Source organism: Excalfactoria chinensis, chromosome 7 (assembly GCF_039878825.1).
Source record: "Excalfactoria chinensis isolate bCotChi1 chromosome 7, bCotChi1.hap2, whole genome shotgun sequence".
NCBI lineage: Eukaryota > Metazoa > Chordata > Aves > Galliformes > Phasianidae > Excalfactoria > Excalfactoria chinensis.
The window spans coordinates 16,096,762-16,109,562 of NC_092831.1; the positions used below are offsets into that span (position 1 = coordinate 16,096,762).

Below are 12,801 nucleotides of genomic sequence, written 5' to 3' on the forward strand. Positions count from 1 at the left end.
AGCAGTGTAAACTAGACTGCCAGATCTGAAAATAAAATGCAGTCATTTAAAAGACAACAAATAAACTACTTTGACAAAAGTAATTTATTATAGTGTAAACTGCTTTGGTAAAAGTAATTTATAATAGGGCTAGCATTGCACTTCTTCAGATTAAATTAATAGTATAACATTAATGAATCATCACGGAAAGTTCATAGCAGAAATTACATTTAAAATTATAACTCAAAAAGTCTTGGCATTTCTAAATAATTTGTTTGTTTGGGAATCCTGCCCCAGGTGCAGTTACACTCTCAGAAATGGCTGAATAAATGCAAAGCTATTCAGTCACTTTTAACTAAACAGATGAAACAGAAATGTTGAGAATCTTAGCTGTAGAGAGAAAAATAACTTTAAAGTGTTAAACATGAATGCAGTCCCTGTGACACTTCATGAGACCTCGTATTGGGGCAAGCCTTGCATATAGATTGCATGTAACATCTCAGCAATGTTTTGTTTGATTAATAATATTATTTTGGGGCAATAATTTGATTGATATAGTTCTCAGGCATTTTTATGAACTATATACATCATGACACTCATAGTTTGTAAAATTAATGTATTTAAAGGCACAATGCGTATGTCCAGCTATCTATTCCTTTAACTACATACCTGCCTCTGAAATGAACTAAACTGCAGTATATGACTAAGTGATATTAAGTCAAACACTTGTTGATATAAAAGCTTAAATGTATTTTTCAACCTTCCACTATTTTATTTTCACTAAAGTGAAGAATCAGAAAGATGGATTTTAATGAACTTTATGCTAGATAACTAATACATGTTTTCAAGCCTTGGACTTGACAGTCACTTTAGAGCTAATAATCTGAATTTTTGAGAATCTGTATATATATTTGCTTCCCACTGAGGGTAGTAAGTAAAATTTAGAGAAGGTATTATACTTAACTGCAGTGGAAAAATCTTCACTAAAATTTAAGGATGATAGTGATAGGCTTATAGAGAAGTTTTTACTGTTTCTTTTCCTTCAAGACCTAGTGGATTGCATCCATAGAATTTAAAAACTGAGAAAGAAAATACAGAGCACAAAAGCCAGTTGAATGCTGCAGAGCAGAACTGCAGAACTTTAGATAAAGAGTCAGCTGAAGATATGCGTCAACAGCATGTCTTCTCTGTATCACCAATAATAACATAAGATTCTGTCTGTAGAATTGCTTAAGAGTAGAAGGACTTCATAGTAAATTAAGACTTTCACTGTTAAAATGAAGCCTTTGACAACAAATCAGAGTGCACATTACCTGAAAAATTATCTGCTTTAAGTTATTCATAATAATATGAATACATAGCAGTGCACTATGTAATGACTGTAGCTTTTTACAATAACACAAAAGTATTTCAACATTAAGGTCACTATATAACAGAGCCCTCCTGTTCTTGTAGAAGAATAATACAAGTCTATACTCAAATGGCTTCAGTCAATGCAATCCCAGTAATTCCATTGTTTTAGTAAAAATTAACTAAAAAGTATCTCAAAGCATAAATTAACATAGAATAGCCACTCCAACCACCTTCCAAATGTGCCTATGTCTAAGAAAACCAACCATGTCTGGGAAGTTATTTTAGGCACTATATACTCATAGGTTATAGACCATCTTCAAAAGAATTCCATATATATTTATATGATGAGACAAATATACAAAGATGAAATTGAGGTGAGCAATTTCAAAGGGAACAAATAGAATTTCAGATAGACAAATGAATTAAATGATACCTCAGCAACAAGTGCAGTAGTGCTCTCAGAGCTAGTAACAAAATCTAATAATGCTCTCCCAGGACACCTATAAACAGAGAGATTGCATTCATCTGTTTTCATTCCATTTATTGCTACTGAGTCATGTGGTTTAATTGGTCAGATGAAAGGTAATCATCACTTGCAGAGAGGGGAGCTTTTGTTAAGCAAACCTCAAGTTATGATTTATTTATTTCCTAGACTTTTAAAGCTGGACTGCTTAGAATAATTGCTCTGTTAAATAACATATGCTTGCCAAGTTGATTTTGCATTAGAAAGTTTATCTGCATTTTACAGTATGCCTAGTAGTTATCTGTACTGAAAATAGCACCTTTATAGTTAAATCAGGAAAGCATACTACAATGAAGAAATAAATATCTTAAACAAACAAAAAAAAGACTCTAACACATTAATGAGAAACAATTTTACCATGATCTGCTTTTATCCAAGAGTGATAAAGATATAGAATATATAAACTTCTTGGTGCACTGAACTGTGAAGAGAGCACAAGCTAATGCCATAGTGGTTCTCGCTATAGGCATACTAATGTCACAGACAGGAAAGGTGGAAGTGGTATGTATTTTTAAAAACTGTTGTATACATTCCTTTCCAAATCTCTGTTCTCAACTGGTCCTTAAAAGTGATTCAGTGCTAGCCTCGGGAAGCCAAGAAATGACTGGCTTTTTGAAAATACTGCAAATCTGATTTATAATAGTCCCTTCTTCAAAATTAATCAACATAGATCGATTAATAATAACAGATAATAAGAAAGATCAAATAGTTTTCATTACATAGAAAATATTCAGGAAAATTTTAATTTCCAAAGCTAATCTTAGTTTCTTCTCAGGTGGAGATAAAAAGGCACTGTGCACTAATATGCCTCAAATGCCAATATTTCATGTCTGAAAAAAATATAATAAAATACGGTTGTCATTTAGTAGTCGCAAGGGTAGTTTTTGTTAAAGTAATTCTGAATCAGGGGAAAAAAAATCTGCTTCATACTCAGAATTGTCCCACATTTCAGTTTCACTTCCACAAGTGATATGAAAAGGTGACCCTCAAATATTAAGGTCAAGAATGACAAACTTAAGATCTAATCAGAACTAAATAACAAAGGCTGATAAATTTTGATTGAAGTTAATTTTATGTCTTTAGCAGGTGACAAAGAAACCATGAAACTGCTCACTCTGCAGTCCTGCCTTCTACCTTAGCAATTTGGGCCTAGAGTTTAGAGTTTAAGAGATTTATACATAAAGATTATAAAAAGGAAATTTAAGGGTTCTAAATATGTGAAATAGCTATTTCTTTGAGGCATCTAAAGAGCAGGTGTAGATAAATGTCTGTTGGCCAGAACAGCTACTGGCATTGTTCCGGAGGCTTAAAATCCTATGTACTTTGGGAACTGGTGTTTGACCTTTTGCTCCATCTCTTCTGGGTAAATGTTTTTGCATGGTTAAATAAAATGGTTATTTTTTATGCATATGGCTGTTAGCCATGCTCTGAGAGGCAAAGAGAAATTTCTGGTAGAAACTAACTTTATCAGCATGGTTGAGTAAGCAGAAAAGATTCTTCTAGCTATTCTAGTTTTAAGACTAGTTTAAAAATGTCAGAAAATGAGATTTGTTCCATCAATGTGTGTTTTAATTTGCATGTAATTACTATTAATGTGATTAATTAAACCATTATTAAACCATGGTTGTAGGTGTTTTTGAAGAGTTTTAGTGGATATAGAATCAGCTCAGAGAGTTACTGTCATGTATTGATTTTCACTGTACTCTTCTGAATTTTTCATAGAAGAAACTACTTTTCTCACACAGTTGTAACAGGCAAGATGATGCCACTGACAACTGCAGTTTTTATACACAAGTGTAAACTTTAAAAAAAAAAATCTGTTAAATTCAGAAATTACTTTTTTATTGTCTTTGAATTACAGTAACATTTTATTTCATAACTCATTTTTATTTGCTTTTCATAGACAACACAGAAAAGCAAAGCTAGCTTTGTCAATGAGCTTTACCAATGAGCAATTGTGAAATATCTACATATTAAAGATGTGATCTGTAGAAGGATAACAATTACAGTTTGTTTGTTTGAAAAAAAAAGTTTCAGTGAGTTTGGGAGAGAGAAATAGCGTTTACAAAGGTGCTGAAATTGATTTTTCTACCATCAGTCCTTTTACTAAATGGTTACTCTTCAGCTAATAATTACATGTTAAAAGTATTATAAGTAATAAAGACTCCAATCACCAAGTCTCTTGTAAAATCTTTATCTCATTTCTTATATTTAGTTCACTTTTGGTTTTTTTTTTCATTTTTGGAAATGAAAAGATATTTTATTGCTTATTAAGTTAAATTAGTAAATTAGATTATTTCCTGAAATTTTAATATTCCAGGTAAATTCAGTAAAACACAAAGTAGGCTTTAGAACACCAACTTCTCAAATTTAGGCCTGAAATAGGCCTAGATGAACATATAATAACTTAATAAGTATTTCCATGATTATAAAAAGCTGTCGAAGTATATTCAGAAGCATGTGACATTACGTGCGTTTTGGGTCCTGGACTTGGAATGCAAAGCTGCGGCTCAGCACCAAGGACAGCACTCACACCTCCACTTATTCAAGCGCCACTACAAGAACAAAACCTGTACTTTTCAAGGAAATCCTTTACTTTTTTAAAGCCATGAAAGGTATTTGATATATTATATAGTATTTTAAAGCAGCATTTCTTTACCATAAGGTCAGAATGGAGCAAAGTTCTTTATGACAATCTCAGTCAAATTCTCAGTCCATTCTCACACATTGGCTCTATGACATACAGCAACTATTTTCATACTTCAGATTCTGTGATAATCCCAGATTCAATTGTTGGGATTGAACAAGCATAGAAAATGATCTTCTCCATGAAGAACTGGTACTCCAAGGATTTTTGATGAATGTGATGAATGGTTTAACACAAGTTGTTACTGAAAGGGATAGCCTCTCCAGCAACTTCTCTGCGTTCACATTAGTGACTTTTGTGATAAATCATGGGTTCTAATTATTTGTTGTTGTTGTAGTTTTCCATCTAGATCCTCTATTCCTAAATAACTCTTCCTGCACCGTTCTCCTGTATCTTACATTTGGATAAAATTTTCCTCCAAAACTGATAATTGCCGTGCCAGCTCTGCACGCGGATGTCTGGAAGTCATTTGATGCATTAGAGCAAGTCTAAATGATAGAAAACTTTGAAGACAATAGTGATAAAATAGGATGACACAATAATTTGGTATTGTAAACAAATTGACGGTTTATTTATTTGTATTACTAGAAGAGCAGACACACAGCTATGGAGCATCCCAGCACTTCAGTAATAGTAGATCCAACATTGCTGTCATGGAGAACATGGTTAGAGACAACTGGAGTAGGGCAGTCAATTTCATATTAGACTGATAATATCAAGAATACTACAGAGAATATTCAGGCTGTCATAAAATACAGAAGAGAGCCTTGGACCAAAATTTGTAAAACTGATCAATATAATAACTCTTTACTGATCAATAATGTATTATTCCAGGCTAAATCTGAGCATCCCTTCATTTTGTCTTACGTAACAATTTTTCTTCTCTGGCTTTCAATAAAGATATAAATGTAATTTCTATTTTGCACAATTAACAAAAAACAGGAAGGAAAAAAAAAAGCAGGAAGTCATTTTCTGTTATTTTGCAGGAGTTCTGAATGAGGAATTATTACACACACACACACACACATATATATATTAATTTCCCAACGGACCATATATAAATAAAACATAAAACACAGATACCTTGCAGAATCTTGAGTTGTCTGCAATTCTTTGCATGCGGATGTACACAAATACATACTCCACTAATATAAAAACTTTGTGCAGCCTAAATCTCAAACAATGTTTTAAAAAATGTGCAAGCGTTCACTAGTCCTGACCTAGTTGCTTCATTTTAAACTTGTGCAATCAAGAGCTAATATGCGATTTAAAACTGAAATGCTGTCGTTTTGATAGGGTGTAAAAAATTCAGTTGAGCTCATTTCCTTGCCATTAGGTGGAGCTAGCACGTAATATGCTGCCTCCTTTTTTCCTCCCCCTCGCTCCCCCTCCCTTTTTTTTCCCCACACCAATTTTCTGATCGATGTTGGGATTCACGGAGTGAATCTCAGAACAGGAAGCAGGAGGAGAGACTACAGAATACTGCAGAGGCTGCTTTGTTGTTTTGATGGGGAGGTTCTTTCTTCATTTCTTTCCCTTTTCATTTCAGTGAAATCAAGAGTTTACAAGCTTTTTTGCTAAGGAAACTGAACCTGCACTATAAGGAGCCTTATTATCTACAAGTGTACAGATATTCCTTATGCCATGATTTGTATTTCACTCTTAATCAGGTAAGAAAATTTGATATTTTAATTTGAAATTTACTTATTAGGCAATAAATTCCAGTTGTTTTGCACCAAGATTTTTCTCTTGCGGTGCCACACCTAGTTTTCAATTAATATTAATACAGCAAGAGGAGAGGCAACAATAGCCATCTTTGCAACTGCATGGATATTTCATAGCATTTAATTAGGTCTTACCATGGAAATGATACATTTCGTTGTTCTCTAGAGTTCTCTGGTTGGTCCTATATTTTATTAAGATTTTATATTTAAAATTAGAATTACTTCTGAATTTTTACTTTTAATCCCAACTGTGGTAATTCGTTGTTTTGATGTGATTATCTACAAGTGTTTTCTTTTTCTACTGGATGTTATATTCATGCTGTATCCAAGATACAAATTAGAGGGGTATTCTAAAGCATATTAATACATCCCGGGGATTGCTCACTTTTAAAACCACCCTGATTTAATGCAGAAATGTGCTGTTGCTTCTTTATACTGTCTTCAGGCAGAGGCTTTCTTGACTTCCTAAATTCATCATTTTCTTTCTGTGAGGCATAGGAGATTTGCGGGATTCTCCCCTCCCTCGTCTCCCAAAACAGCCTCTCCCTGATGGAAGACAGAATGGAGGACTTGTCTGTGACTAAATGTGGTTTAGCACTGCTGTAAATATCATATGAGATGCATTCCTGTTGTGTGAAATGTTTTGTGTATAGGAATGAATTGTTAATGAAATAGCTTCATTTCGTATTGCGTGAGAAAGGAAATATTTTTCATCCATCATTTTTTAGATGCATGATACACACTAGGAAAGACAGCAGAATGACTCAGGAGGTGGGAAGCTTATGCAGCACCCCCTGACTTTTATGTGAAACCTCCTGCTTTTTTTTTTTTTCTTAAAATCACTTAATTACAGCAATAACTCATTTATTCAGGAAAAATAAACAACATAGAACTGCACTGATTTACACCATCAGAGATCAGAGAAAAGGGCTTGGTAGCTAGCATGTGAGCGAAAAAAATTATGTGTGATCAAATAAATGCATTTTGCTTTCTACTGTTTGGATATAAATAGGAAAGCACTTCTGCAAAACCACTTATACGCCTGTACGAAGGTAAATAGGAAAGTACTTTTGTAAAACCACTTATTCACCTGTATAAAGATAAGCATTTCTTAATTGATAAGTGAAGCAACAAAAATGTGCCTCTTGGGGTTTGGATGTTAGTTGCTGCCTCAGCTTTAGATGATTCTTTTGATATATGTGAAATGTTAAGAGGGTTCACGTGTTCTTGCAGTCAATGCATATTGCCAGCTTAGGTTGCATTTTTCTGATCAGTGTTTACATTAGGTATATATGGGTATGGCCCAGCCGTAGTGTCTGAAGAGACCTTCATTAGGTGGTAAATGATCATGCAATCTTTAACAGATCTTGAGTCACATATGCAATTTCTTCCAGCGACAAAAGCACTAAATAAGCAATGTTCCCTTATATCTATAGGCCCCAATTCAACAACAGACAGGCATGTCGATATTAAAGCTCATGGCTTTAATATTATGAAATAGATAAGTACCTGGGTCTGGGATTATTTTTTTTTAATTATAACAGTCACCAAGGAGACAATAACTTCCTTTATCACAGAAATTTTACAGTGTTCATAAAATTCAGTCACTAGGCCACACTAGCATTTATCTTCAAAGTTAAGCCACAGATTAAGATTTTTAAAAATATTTTTAAAAGCCAGTGAGTAGATAAAAGCCATAGATGAAAATACTGAAGCTGAATTCTTGCAGATTTTGAGCATCATAACTGTGAACATTAGTCTTTGGGAAATGTGAACACATAGATGGGCATATCATATCCAAGTATGATCCTGATACCTTTCGGAAGCAATGGCTGAATTCAGATGTTTCAAATGTGTACTCAAAGGAAAGTTGGCCCTACTTATCTTTTGTGAAATTTATGTAACAAAAAAGCTTAAATATCTGCTAGATTTTTTTTTCATCTCATTCTATCCATGGCGTTCTCTGTACCATACAAACATCAGACCTCCCCATCCCAACAGTCCAGTCCCATGCTGCAGTCCTAGCAGCAGTGACGCCCTGGTTTTCTCAGGCACACTGTAGTAGGCATTGGTTCATGAATCTGTCCAGCTGTTGCCTGCTCCAGTTCTGAGGGGGCTCTGAGACCCATCTTAGGGGGACAGAGAGGACATTAAACTAAGCAGTTCTTAGAATTAAGCTGGACAGCAATGACTGCAGCTGCAGTATTTTCTTGAACATGCAGCTCTCAGCTGAAGCCTGAACATTACAAATAGGATTTTTATTGTGCTACTTCCATTGTTCTAAGACCTCGCACACCCTCATATCAACTTCTCCACAGCACAGTGTGGATCCTTCTCTAAGTTTGCAGTGGCAGGCCTGTGCTGCCCTGGAATGCAAACAGGCTTTCCTCTGCTGATGCCTACCCAGCCCTCGGGCCAGCTTACTGCGCAGGCATCAGTGATCCTGGAGGCCTTCATTGTAGAGCCTTCCTGAAGCAACTTGAAATAATCCATTTTTTGTCCCACCTCTCACTGACAGCTACCAGAGTGAGAAATTCCGGGCTAAAAGGCAATTGTGTCAATGGTGGCCTGAATCTTCTGTTCTGTTATTTGTCTTGCAAAGATGATAATATGGCTAATTTCAAAGAGGTGGAAACGTGACAGGGTCAAATGATGTTGAGAACCACTAATTATAATAAATCAGTTAGGGAAAAAAAGAAAAAAAGAAAAAAAAAAAAAAAAAAAAGGAGGAAATTAATAATTCTGCAATCAATGCATTTTGGGGAAGTTCCACAGTAAAAGTTTAGGACCAAAATATTCAAAGTGGACAACTTAAAGAAATGTTGTATAACTACATTCATGTTATCCAGTTCAAATATTGTTTCCCAGCTCACAACTTTACCTCTTTTATTTCTTCATCTGAGTTTCTTCTTCCTTTTCATCCTCTCCTATTTCAGTTAGGATTTTTCCTCTTCCTGCTCTTTACTGGTGTGATCCCAGCAGAAGGCCTTTGCTTCTGCTCTTAATTTTCAGCGTTTGATGTCTCAGCAGCTACGATTATCAATTGCACTGAAGGGGATGCTAATGCTAGGCAGAAACACAGCCAACACATGGAAGCTCTGTAAGTATTATTTCAAGCTGCTAAGAAGCTTTTTCTGAGCGTGTCTATAGATTATTTTAGAGAAGTGCTGAATGGCCAGATTTCAATAAATTTAAACAGGAGCAACAAAAGAAAACTTTTATATTCCCTGAAACAGCCTACTTGAAAAAATTGGGAGTAAAGAGATTGTTGCAAAAATGCTCAGTAATTCTCTTGATAAATATTCTAATACTGCAGTATTACCAGCAATACACAAGAAACAACCATTGAAATACGTTTTAATTTTTCTATTTGAAACAAACAGAAAAATGCCATAGATTTACTTATCTTGCCTTTTGTTTTTTAAACTTGTAGGTCAGTGATATTACGCTTTCAAATTTTTAAAAATGTAAGATATCCACTAATGCTTTTTTTTCTATTGGATGTTGGAGTTTTGTTGTCATAAAACTGCGAGCTGACTTAAGAAAGATCATGAGGTCACATGAATTTGCACTATCAAGCTTAGTTTTCTCTCTCTAACCTCATTGAAAGAAGTATTTCGCCATTTATAGTATCATTAAAGAAAGAAATTTGGATGAGGCCAAACGCATAATCAAATCCAGCCTGAATAACTAAATTTTGGCAAAGCTGAAGGCACTGAAAAGACATTCTTATAATGGAAAATACCAAGCAAATAAACCTCTGTTCATAGTATATGAGAAAAAAAAAAAATAAAAAAATCAGCAATAACATTTGTCAGCTTCTCTATCTTAAGACTAGCAATTTTTTGTATATGATTTTTTTTGAGGCTTTGTGTAAGTCACACTTGCTTCTTAATTCTTAGCTTAGCTTCCCTTCAATGTGGGTAGAAACAGATTTTGGCCAGGTAAATGGTTCTTTTGACTTGCTAATGGTAGCTAATTCTTACTCATGTTGCTGAAGATCCTCACAGGTCCTCCACATTGCTTGGTAAAAACACAGACTTCCCCACCAAGAAACAGGATAGTGTTCAAAAAGATGATGATTTTTCCATGCAGCGTGCAGCTACCTTATTTAGACAAACTTGTAACATTAACAGGCATGCATTTCAGGATGATGGATGTCCAAGTTTTGAACATATAGCAAGGTTTAACACAGTCCTGCCATACGAGACAAGATGCCTTGCTTTTGTGTCATACAGTGCTGTTTGTCTGGTTTTAAATGGAATTGCGTGGTACAACCTTTGAGTATTTTTAGATGTCAAAAGGACCAGTCCAGCCAAAAAACACTGGATAACCCTCAACCCTGCAGTAAAAAGCATGACTGAAGCAAGTAGAGATTTACATGAGGCAGCTCTCAGGTCAATACTGTGGTTTTGAAGGCAGTGCAGGTGTTTTATGCAACTACACAAACCTGCTTATTGTTTTGGCTACTTAGCTGGCCTCCTAGCCTTTCGCTCCATAGCTTTCATTCTAGTGGTGCTGAGATTAAAGCTAGAATATTTCCGTACTTACTGTTGTCATTCTTCAGACAGCAGTGCAAATTTGGCTTTATTTAAATTATTATCAGGGGGCTTTTAGAGTGGAGAAGAAACTCAGTCTGAATGGATATTATTAATATATACTTTTCTATAATGTTCCAACCATTTCTCACTTTCCTCAGTGTAACTGCAAAATCCTCAGTAGACTTTGACCTCAGTGTAGTTTTGTTTGATGATAAATGTAAATGACTCATTCTGAGTCTGACTCAAGTTCTCTATAGCAATACATTGTGTTCTAGACTCACTTATTCGTCTTGGTTCAATCACTGATTTCACATATGTATACAAAATGGTGCCAGATATATGCAGAGACAAATTTGACAGTCTTTGATCTTGAGAAGAAAAGTGGTTGGAGTTTAATGTGTCATGAAGTGCATACAGATAGAACAAGGTCAGAAAGAAGTGTGAATAGTCCTTTCAATAAGCACTGTGTTCTGAATTTTTGTGTTTGAAGATGAATTCCATAAATAGGCACCAACAAAAAGAAGGCTGAAGTAGTGCCTAAATATCTGAACAGACTATGTGCTCATAAGGATGTTTATGACAAATTTATTTACAACCACAAATATTAAGAGAACTTTGCTCAGGATATTTGAAATTTAATGGCCTGTCTCCAGCAAAGTGACAATTGTTTAGTAGCACTGTATACCTACTGTATGCTCTTTAGGTATAGATATTTATACCTAATGCAAAACAGCAGAAAATCCAACCTGCTGGGACACAAAGAAAGCTCTGTGAGATCAGTTTTCCTGACCAGAGCTTTCTTGAGAAGTTGTTGTAATAGGGTCTGTGGTACACAAGGTCGTATTACAGGAGCTTAACAGGTGTATCTGTAGAGTGTGCCTGCTCCATATGTTTTCTGTTTACTGAGAGTCAATAACGAAACCATGGCAACTAAAAGATAAGTGCTGGTACCAGGCAGAATGAAAAAATCTTCCATCTGTAGCTGTGTTAACCTGAAAGTAGCCATGGGACAAAAGCTACGCGATTATTTCCAGACTGCGATGATGCCTGCACGGACATCTTAACAGCAAATGTATGTGCACAAGTTTGACTTTGCAGTGCAGGAGTAGGTGTCCATTTTGTAGAATGGTCATTAGCACAGAAGTGCTGATGGTAGACAGCCTCCTAGGTACTGCGGTACTGCTACAAAAAATTACCCAAGTGAAGTAAGGAGAATATACTCAGAAAATACTTGGATGCAGGATGAGCTGCCATTTTACTTTGATTTGGCTTGTGGAATTTCTAATAGTCATGGACAAAATGGAAAGTTCCCAGTTTCACTATCAGCAGTGGGCCACATCTATGAAAGTCATTTTTCAGCAGAATAATATTTTGCATCTTGCAGCCACTTTGCTTTTGTATTCTTGTAAAATGAACATATGCAACCATCATAGAACATTTTCAAGAGTTATTGTTTCAGATGATTTTGTTTTTACAATACTGCATTTTTTGGTAGAGTTAACATTTAAAGCACTCCACAGGCTTTTACAACATTTGTGACTGTAAAAAGATATTTGTGCTTTTGCCAGCACTAGGTTTTAGGAATTAAATGATCTTTGTTCTGAAGGAAAGCTTTTGCCCTCTAAGCCAAACTGAAGGCAAGTTAGCCTTCTTACAGACTGAATGTTACTCTACTGCACCAGCATCCCTAAGGAAAAAAATAAATAAATAAATAAAATAGAGTGTAAGTCTATGGGTTTGAAGATAATGACAACTAATACTATACAGAAGAGATGCTATTACTCATGCTGGTATCTTGTCCTGTGGAGTGGCAAATAGGCAGGAGGCTGGTAACCTAGAAGCATTCTCCACTGTTGGGAAAGGAATTATACTGACTTTCTCACTATTGATTTCATTTCCAAAGTAGTTTAAAAATTCACACATTCTCAAAATTACGTGCTCCTAGTGAGAAAGGCAATGGAAAGGATCCAATTGAGTGAGCTTGGGTAAATGTTGTGAAGATGGGTGATCACCTCTGAAACCATGATAAGAAAA

At 35.1% G+C, this 12,801-nt stretch overlaps 1 protein-coding gene across 2 annotated transcripts in view; it reads left to right on the forward strand.

The window, feature by feature from the left end:
* The first annotated feature begins 5,903 nt into the window (after positions 1-5,903).
* The window catches only part of LOC140254928 (sodium channel protein type 2 subunit alpha), a 67,085-nt gene continuing 60,187 nt past the window's right edge, over positions 5,904-12,801 (forward strand). For both annotated transcript variants that reach the window (XM_072342090.1, XM_072342091.1), the window contains exon 1: positions 5,904-6,172. The gene's annotated coding sequence lies outside the window, so the exon portion shown is untranslated. The remainder of the gene's footprint in view (positions 6,173-12,801) is intronic.